Raw genomic sequence first — 25,856 nt, forward strand, 5'->3', positions numbered from 1 at the left:
AGTGCACCCACGAGATCGCGGCAGGGACTCGGCTGTATCACACAGCCGGGACCCTGCTGCACTGCCAGGACCGAAGTAAACTTCGGTCCCGGCAGTTTTAACCCTTACAGCCGCGGTCGGAAGTGACCGCGGGCTGTAAGTGTTATGACAGAGGGAGGGAGCTCCCTCTGTCTCCTCTGCAGCACCCCGCATCGCGATCGCGGGGTGCTGTGTGTGGCCGTGGCTGGCCGGGACCTGCCGCACTGCCGGGAGTGAAGTTCACTTCACTCTCGACAGTTTAACCCTTACAGCCACGGTCAGAAGTGACCGCGTGCTGTAAGGAGTTCTGACAGAGGGAGGGGGCTCCCTCTGTCTCTCCTGCAGCACCCCGGAGCATCGCGGGGTGCTGCTGCATACCTGGGCAGCCGGGGGTCCTACAAAGACCCCCAGGTCTGCCCTGGGTATTGCCTGTAGGACGTGCCAGAGGCACGTCCTAATATGCTGCCTGCTAGTGAAAACTGGCAGGCAGCATATAACTGCAATGCTTTGGAATACTAAGTATTCCAAAGCATTAAAAAGTGTAAAAATAAATAAATAAAATAAGTGTCAAAATAAATAAAAAGTGTAAAAAAAGAAAAAAAAATTATAGATATATATTTGTGTGTCCACTCATAGCGGCGGATTTCCCGCCAGCAGTCATGAGCGGACACACTGAGCTACCCAGCCGCAGCAGTGATGGATATATTCGCCATGAGCGGGTGCTTATTCTCACAACATGGCGGATATATCTATCAGGAGCCTTAACTGTCACAGACAGATGCGTTATACCCCCAGCCAATAACTGGTCCCTGGTCCAGCCAATAACTTCTAGGGGTGCGGTATATAAATGGGGTCACTTGTGGGGGTGGGGGTACTGTTCTGCCCTGAAAGCCAAATGGCGCTCCTCTCCTTCTGAGTCCTACCACGCGGCCAAGGAACCATATATGGCCAAAGTGGGTGTATTTCCGAACATGGGACAAGCAGCTAAATAAAATATAGGGTGCATTTCTTTCAATATCAGAAGTGATGTACAAAAAATATGCCCCCCAAATGATGCATTTGTGAAAAATTGCAAATTTCGAATTTTTTACACTGACTTTGTAATAATTCCTGCCAAAAACCTATGGTGTTAAAATACTCACTGTACCCCCTAGCGAATACCTTGAGGGGTCTAGTTTTTAAAATGGGGTCATTTGGGGGGGGGTGTTCCTATGTTCTACTACCTTTTAATTTCTGCAAACCTTGCATAGCACACAAAAAAAGATGTACTTTTAAAATTTTCAAAATTTCAAGTTAAATTGTTAGAGTTATTCTCTAATAAAGACAGACATCCCCGATTTGAAAAAATAGGCCTGGTCTTTCAGGGGCGTACAGGTTTATTTGTATTGGTCCTTAAGGGGTTAAATGGGTACTCCGGTGGAAAACTTTTTTTTTTTTTTTTTTTTGTTTAAATCAACTTGTGCCAGAAAGTTAAACAGATTTGTAAATTACTTCTATAAAAAAATCTTAATCCTTCTAGTACTTATTAGCTGCTGAATACTACAGAGAAAATTCTTTTCTTTTTGGAACACAGTGCTCTCTGCACATCATGACCACAGTGCTCTCTGCTGACATCTCTGTCCATTTTAAGAACTGTCCAGAGTAGAAGAAGATCCCCATAGCAAACATATGCTGCTCTGGACAGTTCCTAAAATGGACAGAGGTGTCAGCAGAGAGCACTGAGCTCGTCATGTCAGTAGAGAGCTCTGTGTTCCAAAAAGAAAATAATTTCCTCTGTAGTATTCCGCAGCTAATAAGTACTAGAAGGATTAAGATTTTTTAATAGAAGTAATTTACAAATCTAGGTAAGGAAGTTGTTGGCACTACTCCACCTATGGGGTCACGTCACTCAAGGGCTGGATCCTTGCCAAAGGACAGCGGGCATACAGCAGACTATCCGGTGCACATAAATAGCAAGGCAGATGCAATGTCAAATAAAGAATGAACAGCATGGCACTCAGGAAACTTCATGCAACCTGCAGCTTTTACAGACTGTTGGTTTGTGCATCCTTGTGTACCCCGCTCCCAGCAATAAAGCTGCAGGTTGCATGAAGTTTCCTGAGTGCCGTGCTGTTCATTCTTTATCTAATTTACAAATCTGTTTAACTTTCTGGCACCAATAGATTTAAAAAAAAAAAAAAGTTTTCCACCGGAGTACCTCTTTAACTATGTAACTAAAATAATACATACCGTATATACTCGAGTATAAGCCGACCCGAATATAAGCTGTCATCATCACTCTGTCATCATCCCCCCTTCATCATCACTACCTGTCATCATCCCCCCTTCATCATTACCCTGTCATCATCCCCCCTTTCATCATCACCACCTGTCATCATCACCACCTGTCATCATCACCGCCTGTCATCATCACCGCCTGTTATCATCCCCCTGTCATCATCCCACACCCCCTTCATCATCACCACCTATCATCATCCCCCTGTCATCATCCCACACACCCCCTTCATCATCACCGCCTGTCATCATCCCCCTGTCATCATCCCCCTGTCATCATCCCCCTGTCATTATCCCCCCCCCCTTCATCATCACCTGTAAATCCAGTGGTCTTCAACCTGCAGACCTCCAGATGTTGCAAAACTACAACTCCAGTTTTGAAACATCTGGAGGTCCGCAGGTTGAAGACCACTGCGGCCCTCGTCCTCATCCCTCCCCTTTAGTTCTCTATTCACCTCCCCTCAGTGGGAAGGAAGGGTGAGCTGGTCTGGGCCATCTATGCTGCAGGGACCATCTGGTGGGGAGGGTTAGTCATTCCGGGCTGTCCATCTTCACCGGGGGGGCCCTCTTCTCCACTCTGGGCCCGGCCCCGGACTAGTGACGTTGCCTTGATGACGACGCACAGGGAAGTTCATGTGCAGGGACGAACGTCCCTGTGCGTCGTCGTCAAGGCAACGTCACTAGTCCGGGGCCAGAGGGGAGAAGCGGGCCCCCCCCGGTGAAGATGGACAGCCCGGAACGACTAACCCTCCCCACCGGACGGTCCTTGCAGCATAGATGGCCTGGACCAGCTCACCCTTCCTTCCCACCGAGGGGAGGTGAGTAGAAAACTGAAGGGGGGGTCTGGATGATGACGAAGGCGAAGGAATTGACAGGCAGAGAGTTCACTCGAGTATAAGCCGAGGGGGGTGTTTTCAGCAGGAAAAATCGTGCTGAAAAACTTGGCTTATACTCAAGTATATACAGTAACTTATTACACTCTTAAAAATTGTAAATAAATGCACAAATCCAATAGGAATACGGTTATCAGAAGGTTCCCTGGAATAACTCTTGTGACAGAGAAAATATATTGAAATTTTTGGGTCTCACAGTTGAACAGTATTATGTTGCCCTTTTAACCATACATCCCACCTTGAGAAAAAGTTGTATTCTTTATACAATGCTGCAGAAATCTTATACTCATGCCAGCAATTAAAATTGATTGTGTATTTAATCTCTTTAATAGACGGTATAACATTAGTAGACCAATTTTTAACTATGTTGTGTCGAGTTACAATCAGGGTGTGACTAATAATGGTAAGGCTGCGTCTAATATGACTGGAAAGCCACATAAGTGGGAGAGAAAATTACCAACCTTCTCCAAAATGGAAGTAATTTGGGGCATTCCCACCATATGTGTAAGAAAGTACCAGGATTTGGACATCGCCAACAGCTTCCAGAGAATGAAGAGAATTGAGCCAATCGAGAAGGATTAAGATACCAGAATTTTCTTGGAAACTTCTAAATGATTAACACATCTAGGGAATTTAGACAGCGTTGAGTGTGCCACTCTCCATTGGTGTTGTGATAATGCGTTGCCTTGGTCCAACTCCCATTTAGATTTCATAGAATCAAACATTTGTGTTGGAGATTTAATCAAGAACGCATTGCACCAAGATATGCCCTTCCTTGTGGAAATAGATTGAGATAACCAAGACAATAGTTTTGAAGCAGTATGATTGTGAGGTGGGTTTAATGAGTGCAGAGCATGGCGAATTTGTAGGTATCTGTAAAAATTCTTATTAGTTATAGAGAAATTGTTGTGTAATGTTTCAAATGGTGTGCAGAAGACACCATCCCAAATATCGGCAAATTTGTGGATGCCTTGTTCTACCCAGTTTGAGATAGATAGGTAGGGGATCAGGGCAATTAAAACTTTAATAGGGGAGAGTAATGGATCTATTTGGAAGAGTTTGTTGGAGAGTATGTAACAATTCCATAATGAAAAAATCACATTTAACCCCTTAAGGACCGGGGGTTTTTCCGTTTTTGCATTTTCGTTTTTTGCTCCTTGCCTTTAAAAAATCATAACTCTTTCAATTTTGCACCTAAAAATCCATATGATGGCTTATTTTTTGCACCACCAATTCTACTTTGTAATGACGTCAGTCATTGTGCCCAAAAATCTACGGTGAAACGGGAAAAAAAATCATTGTGAGACAAAATTGAAAAAAAAAACGCCATTTTGTAACTTTTGGGGGCTTCCGTTTCTACGTAGTACATTTTTCGGTAAAAATGACACCTTACCTTTATTCTGTAGGTCCATATGATTAAAATGATACCCTACTTATACAGGTTTGAATTTGTCGCACTTCTGGAAAAAATCATAACTTCATGCAGAAAAATTTATACATTTAAAATTGTCATCTTCTGACCCCTATAACTTTTTTATTTTTCCGTGTATGGGGCGGTATGAGGGCTCATTTTTTGCGCCGTGATCTGAAGTTTTTAACGGTATCATTTTTGCATTGATAGGACTTATTGATCGCTTTTTATTCATTTTTTCATGATATAGAAAGTGACCAAAAATGCACTATTTTGGACTTTGGAATTTTTTTGCGCGCACGCCATTGACCGTGCGGTTTAATTAACGATATATTTTTATAATTCGGACATTTCCGCACGCGGCGATACCATTTATGTTTATTTTTATTTTTATTTACACTGTGTTTTTTCTTTTATGGGAAAAGGGGGGTGATTCAAACTTTTAATAGGGAAGGGGTTAAATGATGTTTATTCACTTTTTTTTTGCACTTTTTTTTTGCAGTGTTATAGGTCCCATAGGGACCTATAACACTGCACACACTGATCTTTTACATTGATCACTGGTTTCTCATAAGAAACCAGTGATCGATGATTCTGCCGCATGACTGCTCATGCCTGGATCTCAGGCACTGAGCTGTCATTCGGCGATCGGACAGCGAGGAGGCAGGTAGGGGCCCTCCCGCTGTCCTGTCAGCTGTTCGGGATGCCGCGATTTCACCGCGGCTATCCCGAACAGCCCACTGAGCTAGCCGGCATGCTTTCGGTTTCACTTTAGACACGGCGTTCAAATTTGAACGCCGCGTCTAAAGGGTTAATAGCGCGCGGCACAGCGATCAATGCCGCGCGCTATTAGCCACGGGTCCCGGCCGTTGTTAGAGGCCGGGCCCGAACCGCTATGACGCGGGGCCACGCCGTGGCCCCGCGTTATAGATCGGGAGTGGACACATGACGTTCCAGTACGTCATGTGTCCTTAAGGGGTTAAGGTAGGGTGGGAGGAAGAGACCTTAGTGGTAAATAATTGAGCTGCTATTAGAATATTAGAATTACCATTTAATGTGAAAGTTTCCATAACCACCCACAGCTTAGAGGTATCATTGTTCCTTAAGATTTTTAACTGGTCTATGATAGCAGCTCTATAATATTGAAGAAAGGTTAATGTTTTGCAAAAATGTACAACATATAAAAAAAAGCTTTTAAATCTGACAGTACCCATTTAAGACAAGAGATGAAGGCCTGTCCTTTATGGTTACAATTAGCCTTCCAACATATATGTATAGTACAGTAGTATGGCGTGCATAACTTCAGATATTAATAATACTTCAAACTGCATAGAAACCTTAAAGAGTACCTCTCATGATCTTGTAAAATGTTATATTCCTCCCAGTTCACTGCCCCCATCATGATAAACCACCCCCTACCGTAATTTGCATTCTTTTTTAGTTTTCTGCCATGGTATTGCTTTGTATTTTCTGCTTAGTCGCAGACAGATTCACAGGCTCCCCAGCAGGCGTGACATCATCTGAAGCCATAAAGGGGAGAACTTCCTCCCTCACTCTACTATAAACAGCCCAGAGCAATTCAGTGTGAGATGTGCTATGATTTGCTAAGGCTGCACAGACCACCCCTCAGCCCTCCAGACAGCATTTCCTCATTTTGTATTTCTGCCAGGAGCCCAAAGTCTGTGCAAGAAATGGGGGGGGGGGGGGGGGGGCTGTGATCTGGACAAGTAGGGAGACACCTTGTGACAGCTTTTGTAAACATAAATAAAACATAGAAAACTTTTTGTGAAACAAAGTACATTAGAAAGATTTTTTTTATTTACCGTTAGGAGTGCAATAGCAAAAATAAGTTTTAATGACAGTGCCCATTTAATAGGGGTCCATATAGAATTGTAGGCCTTGGTCTTTTTCTGAGACTATTCAGTATTCAGTAAACATTTTTCTCACTCTGGGGGAAAGTCCTGTCCTGCATTAAACAGACAACCATGAAAGGAGTATTCCAATGTAAAAAAAATAAATAAATAGTGCTGAGGCTGTAGATAAAAGGGAAAACAATTATACTTACCTACCCATGGTCCCCTGCAGCTCATATTTATCTGCTTCCAGACTTTCACTGCTGCTGACTTCTGCCTGCTTTGAAGATAAGAGCTCAGGGCAAGACCTACCATCTGGGCCAGTGATTGGATAAGTGTGCAGGATCTGCAGGAAACCAGGGAAAGGTAAGTGTCCTGTTTTATTATAATTTTTTTCTACAGCCCCAGACCTTCTATTTATGTATTGTATAAAAAAAAATGCTGGAAAATCCCTCTACACCATGCACATTCTGATTAATGTTTAGTTTTAGTTGAGCTGCAGGATGTGATTTTATTGGCAAGATTTTTTTAAGTGGAGAACCCCTTTAATAGGGTGTTATGATGCAATCACATCTATTATGTACAACAGCTCTCCAAAAGTATAGCAGTTAAGGAATTTGTTTTTTGTTTTTGTTTCTTAAAGGGTATTCTAGTATTCTGTAAATAGAGTTTATATATTATATAGTGAAATTATGTAAGTACCTAATTTGTGTTATATTGGTATTCATGTTGCAATTTCAAACAGTTTGCAACATTTCTGATGGCAGTCAGTGAATTAGTTTTCATACCCAGTATTGTATATCCCATGTTATTACCGTGGTGCTTAAACAAGGACACGGGGTCAACCTTGAAAAAGCTCAAAAGCAATATTTCCAGGACAGGTTTCCTCTTAGTTGAAGGGAGCTGGAGGGTCATGTGCTCCAGCTAGTGTGTGTGTGTATGTCTGTGTATTTGTGTGTGTGTCTGTGTGTGTGTGTGTGTATGTGTGTACGTCTGTATATTTGTGTGTGTCTGTGTATGTGTGTCTGTGTATGTCTGTATATGTCTGTGTATGTCTGTGTGTGTCTGTGTTTGTGTGTGTGTGTATGTCTGTGTATTTGTGTGTGTGTCTGTGTATGTCTGTATATGTCTGTGTATGTCTGTGTGTGTCTGTATGTGTCTGTCTGTGTGTGTCTGTATGTGTATGTCTGTGTGTGTGTGTGTGTGTGTATGTCTGTGTGTGTGTGTGTGTATGTCTGTGTGTATGTGTGTGTATGTCTGTGTGTGTGTGTGTGTGTGTGTATGTCTGTGTGTGTGTGTGTGTGTGTGTATGTCTGTGTGTGTGTGTGTGTATGTCTGTGTGTCTGTGTGTATGTCTGTGTGTGTGTGTGTATGTCTGTGTGTGTGTGTGTGTGTATGTCTGTGTGTCTGAGTGTTTCATTTATCCAAAGATGTTATTTTCATATGACTTTGCTTACGCCCAGCATCTCAGTGATGTTAAAGATATACATTCTACATTTCAAGAAGCTTGGATAATATTTAGGGGTTGCACACATTGATCACTTTTATCTCAAACTAGTGACATTTCTAATATTCTGATTTTCAGTTTTGAGATATGAATAGAAAGAAAAAAGAAGGGACAAGGCCAGCGCACCCTGTGCACAATTATCTGGTGGTGGGAAAAAGGTACAGTAAACAAAAACTTGCTCCCCTTTAAATGTTGTGCTACGAGCACAACATTGACGTTCGCCCTGTATTTACTGCGTACTGTAGGTTCCAGCCGCAGCCCGTGTCAATCAGTCCCCAGAGCCCTGGGGCGGTGTGAAGCGATGCTGGTTCTCACGTGGTCCGTGTGAGAGAGAAGAAGACACTCAGGTGGCACTTGCTGGAGGTAAGTAGTGATTAACCGACAGATGGACAGTAAATTAATAAAGAAAGTAGGCTTTATTAACCAATAAGTGAGCAATATTCAGGATCCCAGGGGCTCTGCCATACACCTTTCAGGATGCAATACATGCACTTAAAATTGTCCCCTTCTCTAAACAGTTGAATATTCCTCAACGAGAATTGAAATGAATGAAAAGGGTTGCACATTTTGCCAGCCTCTTAAAGGGGTTATCCAGGAAAAACTTTTTTTTATATATCAACTGGCTTCAGAAAGTTAAACAGATTTGTAAATTACGTCTATTAAAAAATATTAATCCTTTCAGTACTTATGAGCTTCTGAAGTTAAGGTTGTTTTTTTCTGTCTAAATCCTCTCTGAGGACACCTGTCTTGGGAAACGCCCAGTTTAGAAGCAAATTCCCATAGCAAACCTCTTCTAAACTGGGCGTTTCGCGAGACAGGTGTCATCAGAGAGGATTTAGACAGGAAAGAACAACCTTAACTTCAGAAGCTCATAAGTACTGAAAGGATTAAGATTTTTTAATAGAAGTAATTTACAAATCTGTTTAACTTTCTGGAGCCAGTTGATATATATAAAAAAAAGTTTTTTCCTGGAATACCCCTTTGAATGTTCCCTTTTGGCATGAGGCAATTGTAAGTCGATGGGCTCCAAAGAATGATTTGGATATGCCACAGCTTCTGAGCATTTACCCACATGCAGACATCAAAAAAGGGCTCTCATAGGTGCTAAGAGATACCTTTGGTATCTGTCAGAAACAAACGTAGGATTGGCTTTTTTGGACGAACGTATTACTCGGCTGATAAGGAAAATATAACTAAAAATTTAGAAACCAAACCTGCAAATAAAAAGGAAATGAAATTAGGGTAAAAACCTAGGTTATGAAGGAAAAGACCTGAGCAATTTCGTTACAAATAAAACAAAGACGTTCTTTGAATTGTTTGGGATCCACGATGTGACAGAATACTGCTGTGATTCTCTAAGAAGCCATGAACGCTCTTAAAGGGGTACTCCGCCCCTGACGCTCCTCCAAAGGATAGGGGATAAGATGTTAGATCGCCACGGTCCCGCTACTGGGGACCCCGGGGATCGCCGCTGCGGCACCCCGCCATCATTACTGCACAGAGCGAGTTCGCTCTGTGCGTAATGACGGGCGATACAGGGGCCGGAGCAGAATGACGTCATGGCTCCGCCCCTCATGACATCACGGCCCGTCCCCTTAATGCAAGTCTATGGCAGGGGGCGTGACGACCGCCACGCCCCCACCCATAGATTTGTATTGACGGGGTGGGCCGTGACATCACGAGGGGCGGAGCCATGACGTCATGCTGCTCCAGCCCCTGTATTGCCCGTCATTATGTGCAGAGCGATCTCGCTCTGTGCAGTAATGATAGCGGGGTGCTGCAGCAGAGATCCCCAGGGTCCCCAGCAGTGGGACCCCGGCGATGTGACATCTTATCCCCTATCCTTTGGATAGGGGATAAGATGTCTAGGGGCAGAGTACCCCTTTAAGGTGGTCAATGATACTGCAGAAAGAAGAATTGCTCTGATAAAAAAGTTTAACGAATAGGTCAAGGACGAACAACAAAAACAATTCTTGTAGAGGGTAGCTGAGCAGCTCAGAAAAGTCATCACCAAGCTAACAAATTAAGGGATTGCATCGTTCAAAGTTAATATAACACATTTTGCCTATCATAATACCCATTAATCTTAGTGTCTAGTTTTAATATTATTTTAAGTTTGTGATTTCTAGTTTTCCCAATTAAAATAATTAGAGATGAGCGAAGTTACAGTGATTCGATTCGTCACAAACTCATCGGCTCGGCAATTCCTGACTTTAGCCTGCATAAATTTGTTCAGCTTTCAGGTGCTCCAGTGGGCTGGAAAAGGTGGATACAGTCATAGGAGAGAGTCTCCAGCCCACTGGAGCACCTGAAAGCTGAATTTATGCAGGATAAAGTTAGCAACTGCCGAGCCGAGAAGTTCGTGACGAATCGAATTACTGTAACTTCGCTCATCTCTAAAAATAATTAACATTGAAAAATCGTATTATTTTGCCTACTTTTACAAAACTGATCAAAGTGTGCAACCTCTAAATATTGTCCAATCTTGACATTTGGAATATATATCTTTTACATCCCTGAGACTCGGGGTGTAAGTCTGCAAAAAATTTTCCTTTTTGTTTTTTGCCTTGCAAAATGAAACACCCTAGTGTATTTCTGTGTGTTTGTTTGTGTGTGTGTGTGTGTATGTTTGTGTGTGTGCGTGTGTGTGCTTGGGGGGGGGGGGTCCATTAGCAATAACAGGTGATATAAAAAAAAGTGTTTAAAATATTGTGAGGGATACAGACAATTTTGGAGGAAACCTGAGATTGCATAATAGAGGAGAACAGGGTCACCCAACAGCGGTTGTACTAAGGGTCGGCGTTAGGACATGGCAAACTGGGCAATTGCCCAGGGCCCCCATCCTCCAGAGGCCCCCCTGCGGTTGCTATAGTGTTTGTAGCTGGGGGAAGCAGTGTAGCCCTGCAGCCAGCAGCATCCAGGATTGAGCTTCGCTGCAGAGTTCAATCGCATAGTGCTGGCAGTGAGAGGCTCCTTTAACACCCCCATCTCCTACTCCTCCTGCTGCTGTTAGATGTCGCACAGTTTAACTGCCTGTCGGCCGACGATGGGGTGGATGGTCTGCAGGCACCAGGAGGCATGAATATCTAGCAGCTCCTGAAGTATTTAATGCACCCAGCCAGCCTTCAATAAAAGTAAGTAGATGTAATGTGTAGATGTATATGTGTGATGTAAACAGTTTATCTGTTACATGTATTTGTGTATAGTGTCCTATTTGTGTGTGTAATGCAGGTATGTATTAGTGTTGCTCGCGAATATTCGCAATTCGAATATTATTCGCGAATATCGCATATTCGCGAATTCGCGAATTTCGCAAATATAGCGCTATATATTCGTAATTACGAATATTCGTTTTTTTATTTTTTTTATTTTATTTTTTTCTTCACAGTACACATCACAGTGATCATCCCTCTCTGCTTCCAGCTTGTGTGGTGTAAAGAAGGCTGTAATACTACTGTGTGAGACTGCCATGCGAAAATTCGCATATGCTAATTTTCGCATATGCGGATATTCGCGTTTGCTAATTTTGTATATGCAAATTTTCACTTATGTTAATTTTCGCATACGCGAATTTTCGTATATGCGAAAATAAAACGAGGAGATAACGAATATGCGAATATTCGCGAATATATGACGAATATTCATCCATATATTCGCGAATATTCGCGAATTCGAATATGGCCTATGCCGCTCAACACTAGTATGTATATACAAATGTATGATATAGGTGTAAGTGAGTATGTATGTGTTGTATGTTTGCATGTGTATATGTATAGTTTTTTTTTAAATATATGTGATATACAGTGGTGCATCTGTCACTTTCTGTCACTAGGCCTACCTAAGGCCCAACCATAGTGCAGCAAATATCGCAGCCGTGGCAAAGTCTCATGGCGCTAACATTTGGGATATATACATATTGGGGGACATGTATCAAAGATTTTACCCCTGTTTTGTGTGTAGACATGGGTCCTGGCAGCGGTATTAGACATGGATCCTGGCAGCTGATAGCCCACATCATAGCAGGGGAGAGGACGCAGGGCATACAGGTATGCCCTGTGTCCTTAAGAGGTTAATAAACTTGCAACACTCTTGGCATGCTACACCCTGAATTAACTAAATGTGACTGACTTGTTCGGCTTTTGGGGTCCCACTTTTAATTTTGCCCAGGGCCACATTAGGTCTAAAACCGGCCCTGGCTGTACTGCTGGGCAGGCTGATGATTGGGCCATTGAATTGAATTACAAATCTCCCTATGCACATCATCATACATGGAACTGATAGTAATACCATTAACTTTTATTTTTTATAAAGCCTAGTTTTTCCCAGTAAATCTGGATACATTTCTGTTTTATTTCAGTCAATAAAAATTACCTGACACAGTGACCAAACCTGGTGAGAAACCTAGCCAGACATGCACAGATAACCTTGGAAGACAGAAGGTTGGTAAGGACACTTACATCTACTGTGTCACTGATTCTCCATGTGAATCAAAAATGCTGTATACTTCTAGCGCCATTTATATCTAATATTTTTCAGATAACAGATGCAGTGGAGATAGTATGCACATTCAAGGTGAAAATTTTTTTTTGATTTTTTTTTCATATCAACTGGCTCCAGAAAGTTAAACAGATTGTTACGCCGAGCGCTCCGGGTCTCCACTCCTCCCCGGAGCGCTCACGGCGTTCTCCTGTTCGCAGCGCCCCGGTCAGACCCGCTGACCGGGTGCGCTGCGATAATGTCCCCAGCCGGGATGCGATTCGCGATGCGGGACGCGCCCGCTAGCGGTGCGCATCCCGACCCGTTCACCAGACTCGTTCCCCGTCTGTGCTGTCCCGGCGTGCGGCCCTGCTCCCTAGGGCGCACGCGCGCCGGGTCTTTGTGATTTAAAGGGCCGGTGCGCCACTGATTGGCGCATGGGTTTTAATTAGTGTCTTCACCTGTGCACTTCCCTATAATACCTCACTTCCCCTGCACTTCCTTGCCGGATCTTGTTGCCATTGTGCCAGTGAAAGCGTTCCTTGTGTGTTCCTAGCCTGTGTTCCAGACCTCTTGCCGTTGCCCCTGACTACGATCCTTGCTGCCTGCCCTGATCTTCTCCTACGTCCGACCCTGCTCTTGTCTAATCCCTTGTACCGCGCCTATCTCAGCAGTCAGAGAGGTTGAGCCGTTGCCGGTGGATACGACCTGGTTGCTACCGCCGCTGTAAGTCCATCCCGCTTTGCGGCGGGCTCTGGTGAAAACCAGTAGCAACTTAGAACCGGTCCACTGACACGGTCCACGCCAATCCCTCTCTGACACAGAGGATCCACCTCCAGCCTGCCGAATCCTGACAGTAGATCCGGCCATGGATCCCGCTGAGGTCCCGCTGCCAGTTGTCGCTGACCTTACCACGGTGGTCGCCCAGCAGTCGCAACAGATAGCGCAACAAGGCCACCAGCTCTCTCAACTGACTGTGATGCTACAGCAGCTTCTACCACAGCTTCATCAACCATCTCCTCCGCCAGCTCCTGCACCTCCTCCGCAGCGAGTGGCCGCATCCAGCCTCCGTTTATCATTGCCGGACAAGTTTGATGGGGACTCTAAACTTTGCCGTGGTTTTCTCTCGCAATGTTCCCTGCATTTGGAGATGATGTCGTACCAATTTCCAACTGAAAGGTCAAAGGTGGCTTTCGTGGTCAGCCTTCTGTCTGGGAAAGCCCTGTCATGGGCCACACCGCTCTGGAACCGCAATGATCCTGTCACTGCCTCAGTACACTCTTTCTTCGCGGAGATTCGAAGTGTCTTCGAGGAACCAGCCGAGCTTCTTCTGCCGAGACTGCCCTGCTGAACCTGGTCCAGGGTAATTCTTCTGTGGGCGAGTACGCCATCCAATTCCGTACTCTCGCCTCCGAATTGTCCTGGAATAACGAGGCCCTCTGCGCAACTTTCAAAAAAGGCCTATCCAGTAACATCAAAGATGTGCTGGCCGCACGAGAAATCCCTGGTAACCTGCATGAACTTATTCATCTGGCCGCCCGCATTGACATGCGTTTTTCCGAAAGGCGTCAGGAGCTCCGCCAGGATATGGACTTTGTTCGCACGAGGCGGTTTCTCTCCCCGGCTCCTCTCTTCTCTGGTCCGCTGCAATCTGTTCCTGTGCCTTCCGCCGTGGAGGCTATGCAAGTAGACCGGTCTCGCCTGACACCTCAAGAGAGGACACGCCGCCGCATTGAGAACCTATGCCTGTACTGTGCCAGTACCGAACACTTCTTGAAGGATTGTCCTATCCGACCTCCACGTCAGGAAAGACAGCTCTAGGTGTGAACTCTGCTTCTCCACGTCTTACTGTGCCTGTGCGGATTTCTTCTTCTACCTTCTCCTTCTCAGCTGTGGCCTTCTTGGATTCCGGATCTGCAGGAAATTTTATTTTGGACTCTTTCGTTAACAGGTTCAACATCCCAGTGACCAGTCTCGCCAGACCCCTCTACATCGCCTCTGTTAATGGTGAAAGATTGGACTGTACTGTGCGTTACCGCACGGAACCCCTCTTAATGTGCATTGGACCCCATCATGAAAAGATTGAATTTCTGGTCCTCTCTAACTGCACTTCTGAAATTCTTCTTAGACTACCTTAGCTTCAACGCCATTCCCCTACCCTCGATTGGACCACCGGGGAGATCAAGAACTGGGGTAATACTTGCCACAAAAAGTGTCTTATGTCTGCTCCCAGTCCTGTCAGTCAAAACCCTATGGCTCCTCCGATACCTGGTCTCCCCAAGGCCTATCTGGACTATGCTGATGTTTTTTGCAAAAAACAAGCAGAGACTTTGCCTCCTCACAGGCCTTATGACTGTCCTATTGATCTCCTCCCTGGTACTACTCCACCCCGGGGCAGAATCTATCCCCTGTCTGCTCCGGAAACACAAGCCATGACGGAGTACATCCAAGAAAATTTAAAAAGGGGATTTATCCGCAAGTCTTCCTCCCCTGCTGGAGCTGGATTCTTCTTCGTCTCCAAAAAAGACGGCTCCTTACGACCATGCATTGATTACCGCGGTCTTAATAAAATCACTATAAAAAAACGCTATCCCCTACCTCTTATCTCAGAACTCTTTGACCGCCTATGTGGCGCCAACATCTTTACCAAATTGGATTTAAGAGGTGCATATAATCTCATCCGCATCAGGGAGGGGGACGAGTGGAAGACCGCATTTAACACCAGAGATGGACACTTTGAATATTCGGTTATGCCTTTTGGGCTTTGCAACGCCCCTGCCGTCTTCCAGGACTTTGTAAATGAAATTTTTCGTGATCTTTTATATACCTGTGTTGTGGTCTACCTGGACGATATTTTGATTTTTTTCTTCCAACCTAGAAGAACACCGCCGGCATGTCCGCATGGTTCTTCAGAGACTTCGGGACAATCAGTTATATGCCAAAATGGAAAAATGTCTCTTAGAATGTCAATCTCTTCCCTTCCTAGGATATTTAGTCTCTGGCCAGGGACTCCAAATGGACCCGGACAAACTATCAGCCGTATTGGATTGGCCACGCCCCTCCGGACTCCGAGCTATCCAACGTTTCTTGGGGTTTGCCAATTACTACAGACAGTTTATTCCACATTTTTCCACTATTGTGGCCCCAATTGTGGCCCTAACCAAGAAAAACGCCAACCCTAAGTCCTGGCCTCCTCAAGCGGAAGAGGCGTTCAACCGAATCAAAACTGCCTTTTCTTCTGCTCCCGTACTCTCCAGACCTGATCCATCTTAACCCTTCTCACTGGAGGTAGACGCCTCCTCGGTGGGAGCTGGAGCTGTACTCCTACAGAAAAATTCTTCCGGACATGCTGTTACTTGTGGTTTCTTTTCTAGGACCTTCTCTCCGGCGGAAAAAAAACTACTCCATTGGGGATCGAGAACTACTGGCCATAAAACTGGCTCTCGGGGAATGGAGGCACCTGCTGGAGGGGTCCAAATACCCAGTTATTATATACACCGATCACAAGAATCTCTCTTATCTTCAGAAGTTGAGTTGTTCTTTTCTGTCTGACCACAGTGCTCTCTGCTGACACCTGTCTGTCTCAGGAACTGTCCAGAGCAGGAGAGGATTGCTATGGGGATTTGCTCCTACTCTGGACAGTTCCTGAGACAGGCAGCGGTATCAGCAGAGAGCACTGTTGTCAGACCGAAAAGAACAACTCAATTTCAGCAGCTGATATGTACTGGTAGGGTTAAGATTTTGTAATAGAAGTAATTAACAAATCTGTTTAACTTTCTGGAGCCAGTTGATATGAAAAAAAATGGTTTTCACTTGAATACCCCTTTAAATACATAATTGTTCACATTCTGATTATATATATTCTCTACCCTTTCTACTGTACATGGATATATTTTTTTCCATTTTATCTCTTTTTATATAATATTGCCAACATACGTTAAAATACATATATAATAAATGAAATTTCTTTTCCCCATTTTTTTGTTAATAAATAACCTTCCATGTTATCAGCATGCGTTATGTTACCCAGATGCAGCATTCCCCATCTTACATAATAGTGTGTCAATATAGCACAACTAAAGTATGATAAATATGTCCTTGCTTGCTGTCAGGAGACCCTATATAACATTGCTCCTTTTAGTTACTGGCAGTACAGGCTCCAAACACAAATAATGCTCTATTCCACAATATGTCTGAGACGGTGCCGGCAATCTTGCTCAGTTTCATTTGTTTTCTATACAACACAAGGAATGATGAGGCGTCAGCCTCCTATAAACAACCTTGAACTTCAATTACGTTTTTTCCTACGAATTATACAGTTTCATACCGCAATGTTCTGCAAGAACAAGAAGCTTGAAACATAAAGTATCGACTTAAAAACTAAATCATAATTGGCGGAGACATCACATGACTTAGACATATTGATTTGCATCTTTTTGGTTGTCACATGGTCTATCTGATAGGATGCATAATTCTTCACAATTCTTCCTAGGAGCAGCCGGCTCACGTCACAGTCTGTATGTAAGAGAGACGACTATTTAACAGACAGAGCGTGCCGAACAAGACCAAATTACAAAGTATTTCATTTTAGTTTTTTTTAACTACTTTTAACCTTGTAGAAGAAAAATAAAGGGAAAATTTACGAGTAAAATGCACCAAAATTCTGGATTAAATTCTGGATTAAATAGCTAGATAAGGTTAGTTATCTTGATTCTGGGCATACCTTTTTTATTTTTAGTAGTCCTCCCCATCAGTGAGTTATAAACCTTTTGGTTAATATGAAAATTAAGCTCAATTGCCCAGGGGGCGTTTTCTTGCATGGCAAGAGCCCAATTAAGTATGTCTCATGTCCTCTTTATCTAATGGTTGTCAATCAAACAGGGTAGGCAGATACGTCATAATAAAGAGGAGATGAGCTTTACTTTCCAAGGATTCTGCCATGCTGGGGAGGGTCCTCTAGGCACTCGGGCCTCATTTGCATGTTAACAAAAAAGGTTATATCTAGGCACTGGAGTAGACTACTGAAATAAAAAAGAATGACCAGAATCTTGATGACTAGCTCTATCTAGCCATAGTGTTATTTATCCTACTGTTTTTCTGCTGACAGTTTTACTTTAAGGACGTTACATAGCCTATTTTAACCTTCAGGCTTTCCTCAATTAAAGTTAAAATCATCACCCTGTTCAAATAAATAAATTAAATAAAAAATATATTTCATATGTCCACATGCAGAATTTTTTGAACTATTAAAATATAACTGTAACGGTCTTAACGTAAACAGCTGAGAGGTGGATCAGCTGTCCTGTGTGGACAAAGACTGAACTGTACCAGGGAGTGGAGTTTAAGGTTCCGCTGGTTCTCACCAGAGCCCGCCGCAAAGCGGGATGGACTTGCCGCGTCAGGCGGCACCCAGGTCACTACCCCTGGCACAATCAGTCCACACAGGTTGCCCAGATGTAGCTTGGCACAGAATATAGGCATAGTCAGACGAAGCACGGGTCAGAAGGCGGGCAGCAAGGTAGCGTAGTCAGTTCACAGGCACTAGGTCAGGAGGTAGGCGGCAAAGTAGCAAGGTCAGGTCACAAGCGGGAGGTCAGGAACACAATAAGGCCCACACAATAAGATGCTTTCTCAAAGGCACTAAGCACAAAGATCCGGCACCATAATTGGGAGGTGCAGGAATAATTTAGGGTCCATTCAACAAGGAACCAATGATGGGCATACTGGCCCTTTAAATTTAGTAACGCCGGCACACGCGCGTCCTAAGGACAGGGGACGTGCAGGGACCAGGAGGAGGTGAGGAGATGCTTGGGGCTCGCATTAGTTCCACATAGTGAGTCCCGGAGACACCGATACAGACAGCAAAGGTACGCTCACAGCCGGACAGAATGGCCAGAGCGTTACCCGTGGCAACGCTCTGGACACGCGTGTGGGCGCATCCCGCACCCCAAGTTCCGGGGCCAAAGGAGACAAGAGAGAGGGGATGCTCACGGCTATTCATTCTGGCCAGAGCGCTGCCCATTACAACAACATTATTGATCCCGTACAGTGAATAGCGTCCATACAAAACAATACCGAAATGTTGCTGATTTTTAGTCAAATTTCACCCCAGAAATAATTAAAAAAGAATTAAAAGAGAATTAAAAAAGTCACATCTAAACCAAAATGGTAACAATCAAAATTACAGGTCACTGTGCAAAAAATTACGGTAGCCCTCAAATACCCCTATAAGCAGAATTTTTTTTTTGCTGTTGGGGGTTGTTTCCACAAATAATACTTTTTTCAGTTGTGCCATATATTTTGTGATAAAATTAAAGGTGTCATTACGAAGTACAATTGGTTGTGCAAAAACAAGGCTCTGTGAATGGAAAAATGAAAAGGTAATGTCTCTTAAAATGCAAAAAGGAAAAAATGAAAACTCAAAAATATTAATTGGCCTGGTCCCTAAGGTCAAAATGGGCCTGGTAATAAAGGGGTTATTTGTTTTTGTTTCCTCATATTCTAAGAGCCATATCTTATTATTTGCCCATTTGCTAAGCAGTGTGATGGCTAGACTTTTTGATCACTTTTATTCCATCTTTTGGGAGAAAGCGATAAACATAAAACAGAAAATGTGTCTGTCATGACCGACGGGATTGACAGGGAGAGTGAGCCCTAAACTGTCCCTAATAACACTCTCCCTGCCTACATGCCCATCCGCCATACATGCGAAAATTCGTAATGAAGTTCACATAGTACGCATGCGCAATTATATATTTCACCTAAAAGAAGGGTGGGATCAGGTGCCCAGTCTGGAAGTGCCGATATTCGCATAAATATTCACATACATTCACATAAAAAAGGTTAAAGGGGTATTCCAGACCAAAACTTTTTTATATATATTTAAACTGGCTCCGTAAAGTTAAACAGATTTGTAAATTACTTCTATTAAAAAATATTAATCCTTCCAATAGTTATTAGCTTCTGAAGTTGAGTTGCTGTTTTCTGTCTAACTGTTTTCTGATGACTCACGTCTCGGGAGCTGTCCAGCTCCTATGGGGATATTCTCCCATCATGCACAGCTCCCGGGACGTGACATCATAATTGAGCAGTTAGACAGAAAACTGCTAATAACTATTGGAAGGATTAAGAATTTTTAATAGAAGTAATTTACAAATCTGTTTAACTTTCCGGAGCCAGTTGATATATAAAAAAAAGTTTTTGCCTGTAATACCCCTTAAAAAAGCAATATTCGTAATTACAAATATATATTACTATATTCTAAATATTCTTGAAATCACGAAGTGCCAATATTCAAGGTAAAAATTTGCATTTCGAATATTCGCGTTCAACACTAAAGCAGAACGGACATGCAATAATCCTAAAAACCAACAAAAGTACTACAGTCTAATAAATTAACCATGATTAAAATTCAGAAATATTACAAGAGAAATACAAGGTGCATGATAAAGCAGACATGGTCAGAATTGCACAAATCACCAGCACAGAAATCAGGCCGAGCTGGGGATTTAAAGCCACACCCAAACTGCAGTAGGGTGAAAGCATTAACTCTTCCAAGCCTAGGAAGAATTAGAACAGAAACTCCTCAGAACACAAAAACCGGTGTCTGAACCAGTGTCAGACACAAAGACAGAAAAACACGAAAACACAAAAACAGACATTACAGTGTCATTGTTTTGTACAGACGAAATCATGGATGATTTTATATTTTGCATTTATTACAGATGCATTCCAGCAATATGTACTTTGCTTATGTACATAAAATATATTTTATTTTGAAAATTGCTTTGACACATTTTACGTGACTTTTCTTGGCCATATACAGTATAATCATGATCATTCATATAATACACATTATTGACAATGGAATATAAGAGGTTAAAAGGCCAGAATTAGAGTTATCTTTAACACCTATAACAGGAGCATATTAATCTGACACCTCATTCTCATGGCACAGGTCATCAGCTCCTGAAGATGGTATTCATGGGATATTCCTTTTAAATAGTTCCCCCTTATTCAGAACACACTTCTGGCTATTTTCCAATCTATACACCAAAGCTTCTGTCAGGAAAAAATACAAAAATAACATTCAGAATCCAAGAAATTGGTCAAACACAGCCAATGATCAGGAGCCAAAGTGGGTACTCTGAAATAGCTGAAATCAGATTATTGGAAACGGCATAGTCAGAAGTCAGACTTAGGATCAGGAACTAGAGTGGATGTCAGCCAGGTCAGAGACATACACAAAATCACAGTAAGGAACAATCTTGGAGATCACGCAAGGTCAAACAAGATTGATCTGTTGCAGTTTAAATAGCCAGGGTCCAGCAGGGAAGGGGCTGACTGATGAGTAGCCAGGAAAACAAGGAGTATCAGCTGAAAGTTGTTGTCTGCTGAGAAGCAAGTAGTGGATCGGAGGAGGATCCTGACAGCTGAAAACTGAGCAAAAGAAATGTTAGCCTCATGTGTGTCCACCTGTGCCCAGTGTTAAAACTAAGATATATTTGAATTTTTTTCTGTGAATAGTCATATTAAAAAAAGTTTATATAAAAGTCTGATTAAAATAATATGTCAATGTTTGATGACATTTTCCACTTAAAGTATAAAGTTAAATATACAGCTGTTCCGGAAAAGAAATGGTACATTTGAATTCTTTATCTTCATCATTTTTTATTCTGTCCCTTGCTTCTGGCATCTGCTCCCCAGAGCCAGCCGTGTTCTGAACCAAGTGATTGATTCCCTTACAGTGAATAGCCCTTTTATCATACCAACAAATGTTCCATGTCACTGTAGAAACGGAAAAATAATAGTGTGTAGTACATGGCACATGAATATCACATAAAAAGTACTCAATATGAGCACTAATATAGAGTTGATCTAACCTCTGTTGCCATAACAGCCTCTAATCTTCTACAGTAATCTTCACATTAGGACATTGCAAGAATCTCCATTCCTTCAGCCAATTCAGCCGATGCATGATTTTGTAGATCAGCACTCGCTCAGTGAGCCTGTTACAAGGCTTATCTATTATGCGGGGGCACCTCAGGCGTGACCAAGCGGTAAGGCCGCGAAACGGACCCGTCACCATGTCCTCAAGCTCTGAGGAGCCCCTGCATGTTTTGTCTCTAGCATTAATGTGTTTCACTGTCACGATCCCGGCTGGTAGGAGGTGGATCCTCTGTGCCAGAGAGGGATTGGCGAGGACCGTGCTAGTGGACCGGTTCTAAGTCACTACAGGTTTTCACCAGAGCCCGCCGCAAAGCGGGATGGTCTTGCTGCGGCGGTAGTGACCAGGTCGTATCCACTAGCAACGGCTCAACCTCTCTGACTGCTGAAGATAGGCGCGGTACAAGGGAGTAGACAAAGGCAAGGTCGGACGTAGCAGAAGGTCGGGGCAGGCAGCAAGGATCGTAGTCAGGGGCAACGGCAGGAGGTCTGGAACACGGGCTAGGAACAAACAAGGGAACGCTTTCACTAGGCACAAGGGCAACAAGATCCGGCAAGGGAGTGCAGGGGAAGTGAGGTGATATAGGGAAGTGCACAGGTGGGAGCCAATTAAGCTAATTGGGAAGATTGGGCCAGGCACCATCATTGGTGCACTGGCCCTTTAAATCGCAGAGACCCGGCGCGCGCGCGCCCTAGGGAGCGGGGCCGCGCGCGCCGGGACAGGACCGAGGGAGAGCGAGTCAGGTACGGGGGCCGGGGTGCGCATCGCGAGCGGGCGCTATCCGCATCGCGAATCGCATCCCGGCTGAAGGCGGACCCGCAGCGCACCCGGTCAGTGGATCTGACCGGGGCGCTGCAACAACGAAGATGAGGCGAGCGCTCCGGGGAGGAACGGGGACCCGGAGCGCTCGGCGTAACAGTACCCCCCCCCTTGGGTCTCCCCCTCTTCTTGGGGCCAAAGAACCTGAGGAAAAAAAACTCAATTTTTCCGTGATGAGGTCCGATGCAAATTAGGAGGGGTTCTGTGTGGAAACGTACGAGACAGTCCAATCTTTTATTGTAAAAACAATAGATGTAGAGGGGTCTGGCGAGACTGGTCACAGGAACGTAGAACCTGTTGATGAGAGAGGCCAAAAAAAATTTTCCTGCAGATCCGGAATCCAAGAAGAGCATAGTAGAGAAGGAGAAGGTAGAGGCAGATATCCGCACAGGCACAGTAAGGCGTGGAGAAGCAGAGTTGACATCAAGAACTGTGTCACCTTTGTGCGGAGTCAGCGTACGTCTTTCCAGGCGGGGAGGACGGATAGGACAATCCTTCAGGAAGTGTTCGGTACCGGCATAGTACAGGCAAAGATTCTCCATGCGGCGTCGTGTCCTCTCTTGAGGTGTCAAGCGAGACCGGTCAACTTGCATAGCCTCCACGGCGGGAGGCACAGGAACGGTTTGCAGAGGACCAGAGGAGAGAGGAGCCGGGGAGAAAAAACGCCTCGTGCGAACAAAGTCCATATCCAGGCGGAGCTCCAGACGCCATCCGGAAAAACGCATGTCAATGCGAGTGGCAAGATGAATGAGTTCATGTAGGTTAGCAGGAGTCTCTCGTGCGGCCAGAACATCTATAATGTTGCTGGATAGGCCTTTTTTAAAGGTCGCGCAGAGAGCCTCACTATTCCAGGACAACTCGGAAGCAAGAGCACGGAACTGAATGGCGTACTCGCCAACGGAAGAAACACCCTGGGCCAGGTTCAGCAGGGCAGTCTCGGCAGAAGAAGCTCGGGCAGGCTCCTCGAAGACACCACGGACCTCAGCGAAGAAGGACTGGACTGTGGCTGTGGCAGGATCATTGCGGTCCCAGAGTGGTGTGGCCCCAGACAAGGCCTTTCCAGAAAGGAGACCACGGCAGAGTCTAGAGTCCTCATCAAATTTGTCCGGCAGAGACAAGCAGGGGTTAGGAGCGGCCGGTTGCTGCGGAGGAGTTGCAGGAGCCGGCGGAGGAGATGGTTGTTGCAGTTGCAGCTGCTGTAACTGTGACTCCAGTTGCTGTGTCACGGTGGACAAGTATGCCAGCTGGTGATTTTGTTGGGTGATCATCGTGGAAATGTCGGCAAGACTTGACAGCGGCACCTCAGCGGAATCCATGGCCGGACGCTGCGGAGGAGTTGCAGGAGACGGCGGAGGAGATGGTTGTTGCAGTTGCAGCTGCAGTGTCAGTGGCAGCAGCTGCTGTAACTGTGAGTTCAGTTGCTGTTCCACGGAGGACAAGTATGCCAGCTGGTGATTTTGTTGGGTGATCATCGTGAAAATGTCGGCAAGACTTGACAGCGGCACCTCAGCGGAATCCATGGCCGGATCTACTGTCACGATCCCGGCTGGTAGGAGGTGGATCCTCTGTGCCAGAGAGGGATTGGCGAGGACCGTGCTAGTGGACCGGTTCTAAGTCACTACAGGTTTTCACCAGAGCCCGCCGCAAAGCGGGATGGTCTTGCTGCGGCGGTAGTGACCAGGTCGTATCCACTAGCAACGGCTCAACCTCTCTGACTGCTGAAGATAGGCGCGGTACAAGGGAGTAGACAAAGGCAAGGTCGGACGTAGCAGAAGGTCGGGGCAGGCAGCAAGGATCGTAGTCAGGGGCAACGGCAGGAGGTCTGGAACACGGGCTAGGAACAAACAAGGGAACGCTTTCACTAGGCACAAGGGCAACAAGATCCGGCAAGGGAGTGCAGGGGAAGTGAGGTGATATAGGGAAGTGCACAGGTGGGAGCCAATTAAGCTAATTGGGAAGATTGGGCCAGGCACCATCATTGGTGCACTGGCCCTTTAAATCGCAGAGACCCGGCGCGCGCGCGCCCTAGGGAGCGGGGCCGCGCGCGCCGGGACAGGACCGAGGGAGAGCGAGTCAGGTACGGGGGCCGGGGTGCGCATCGCGAGCGGGCGCTATCCGCATCGCGAATCGCATCCCGGCTGAAGGCGGACCCGCAGCGCACCCGGTCAGTGGATCTGACCGGGGCGCTGCAACAACGAAGATGAGGCGAGCGCTCCGGGGAGGAACGGGGACCCGGAGCGCTCGGCGTAACATTCACCTATATGCCGTGTGAGTAAATCCACCATCACTTTGCCTAAAAACCAGGTTTGAGAGCTATGTTATTCTTATCTATTCTGGATATTATCTGCTATTTTCTCTATTACGTTTGAGCACCCCTCGGATCCATTTAAGCCTGCACAACACCACTTCAGTGCTGTACAGTTCCGAAGCTCTTCTGCTCCATACCCCGATTTGCTCTACTCCTATAGATGTCAGTTTAATATTTATTATTTTATTAGTTGAATGCATTTAAATTAAGTAAAATATGGTAGGCATTGAGAAGGAAGAATATATTACTATGGGTGGAAGCGGAACGTTAATAATGAAACCGTGATCCCGATGATCATTATCAAGAATTTTTTAGTCTGCATATGTTCCCTCAGAATTGTAAAGTCTGTCTGATCTTTTTTTTTTACTTTATTTCTAGACAAACTGGCATTTTAATTCCACTCGTGTCAGAAGATTGTATTTTTTATCTTGCGGCTTTATAGCTTTCCTCCTCTCTCTAATACATTGCCTTGCTTTATTAACTAATCTGGTCACAATGTAGGAACAGAATTGTTGGCACATGAGATCGGCGAACACGAGTGTTTATTGTGAGATTGCCGAGCTGTTTGTACTGTGATAAACAGGTTGTTGATAGAGATTTGGCATTAAACAAATCAACATTAAAAACATTTCATAAAAATATTTTTGTAAAATTATTATTCTATTATGATGTTTAATGTAAAAAATTAAAAATAAAGAACAGAAAGAGACCAAAGTAAATGGTGGGAATAGTAATTGGGTTGCCTAAATAACTCAAAGAATAAAGGTTTGACTGGGGTTACAAGTTACAAATGCTTAGGCCAACAGGACCCTTCAGTAGGCACAAAATGGGCCAACTATAACTTTAAGTATTAAAGGAGTTCTCTGGGATATGGAAACTTATCCCCTATCCTAAATATAGGGGATAAGTTTCAGATCGTGGGGGGGTTCCACCACTGGGGCCCCCCGTGATCTCCTGTGCGAGGCCCCCAGCTCTTTGTCAAAATAGCGCGTTTCGACCACCGCATGATGCGCAGGCTGACACGCCCCCTTAATACATCTCTACGGGAGATGTACGCCAAATGCAGCGCTCCGTCTCTCCCATAGAAATGTATTGAGGTGGCGTGTCGGCAATGCGTCATGCGGTGGTTGGACATAGCCCCTTGCCGCTAACTGCCGGGGCCCCGTATGGGAGATCACAGGGGCCCCAGTGGTCGGATAACCCGCAATCTGAAACTTATTCCCTATCCTTAGGATAAGGGATACGTTTTCATATCCCGGAGTACTCCTTTAAAAACTGTATTTTGTGCAGGAGTAGGAAGCTCTGTCTAGTGTGCAGCTGCGAGAGTGGGGACAATGGCGCCTCTGATAA

This window comes from Hyla sarda, chromosome 7 (assembly GCF_029499605.1).
Source record: "Hyla sarda isolate aHylSar1 chromosome 7, aHylSar1.hap1, whole genome shotgun sequence".
Classification (NCBI taxonomy): Eukaryota; Metazoa; Chordata; class Amphibia; order Anura; family Hylidae; genus Hyla; species Hyla sarda.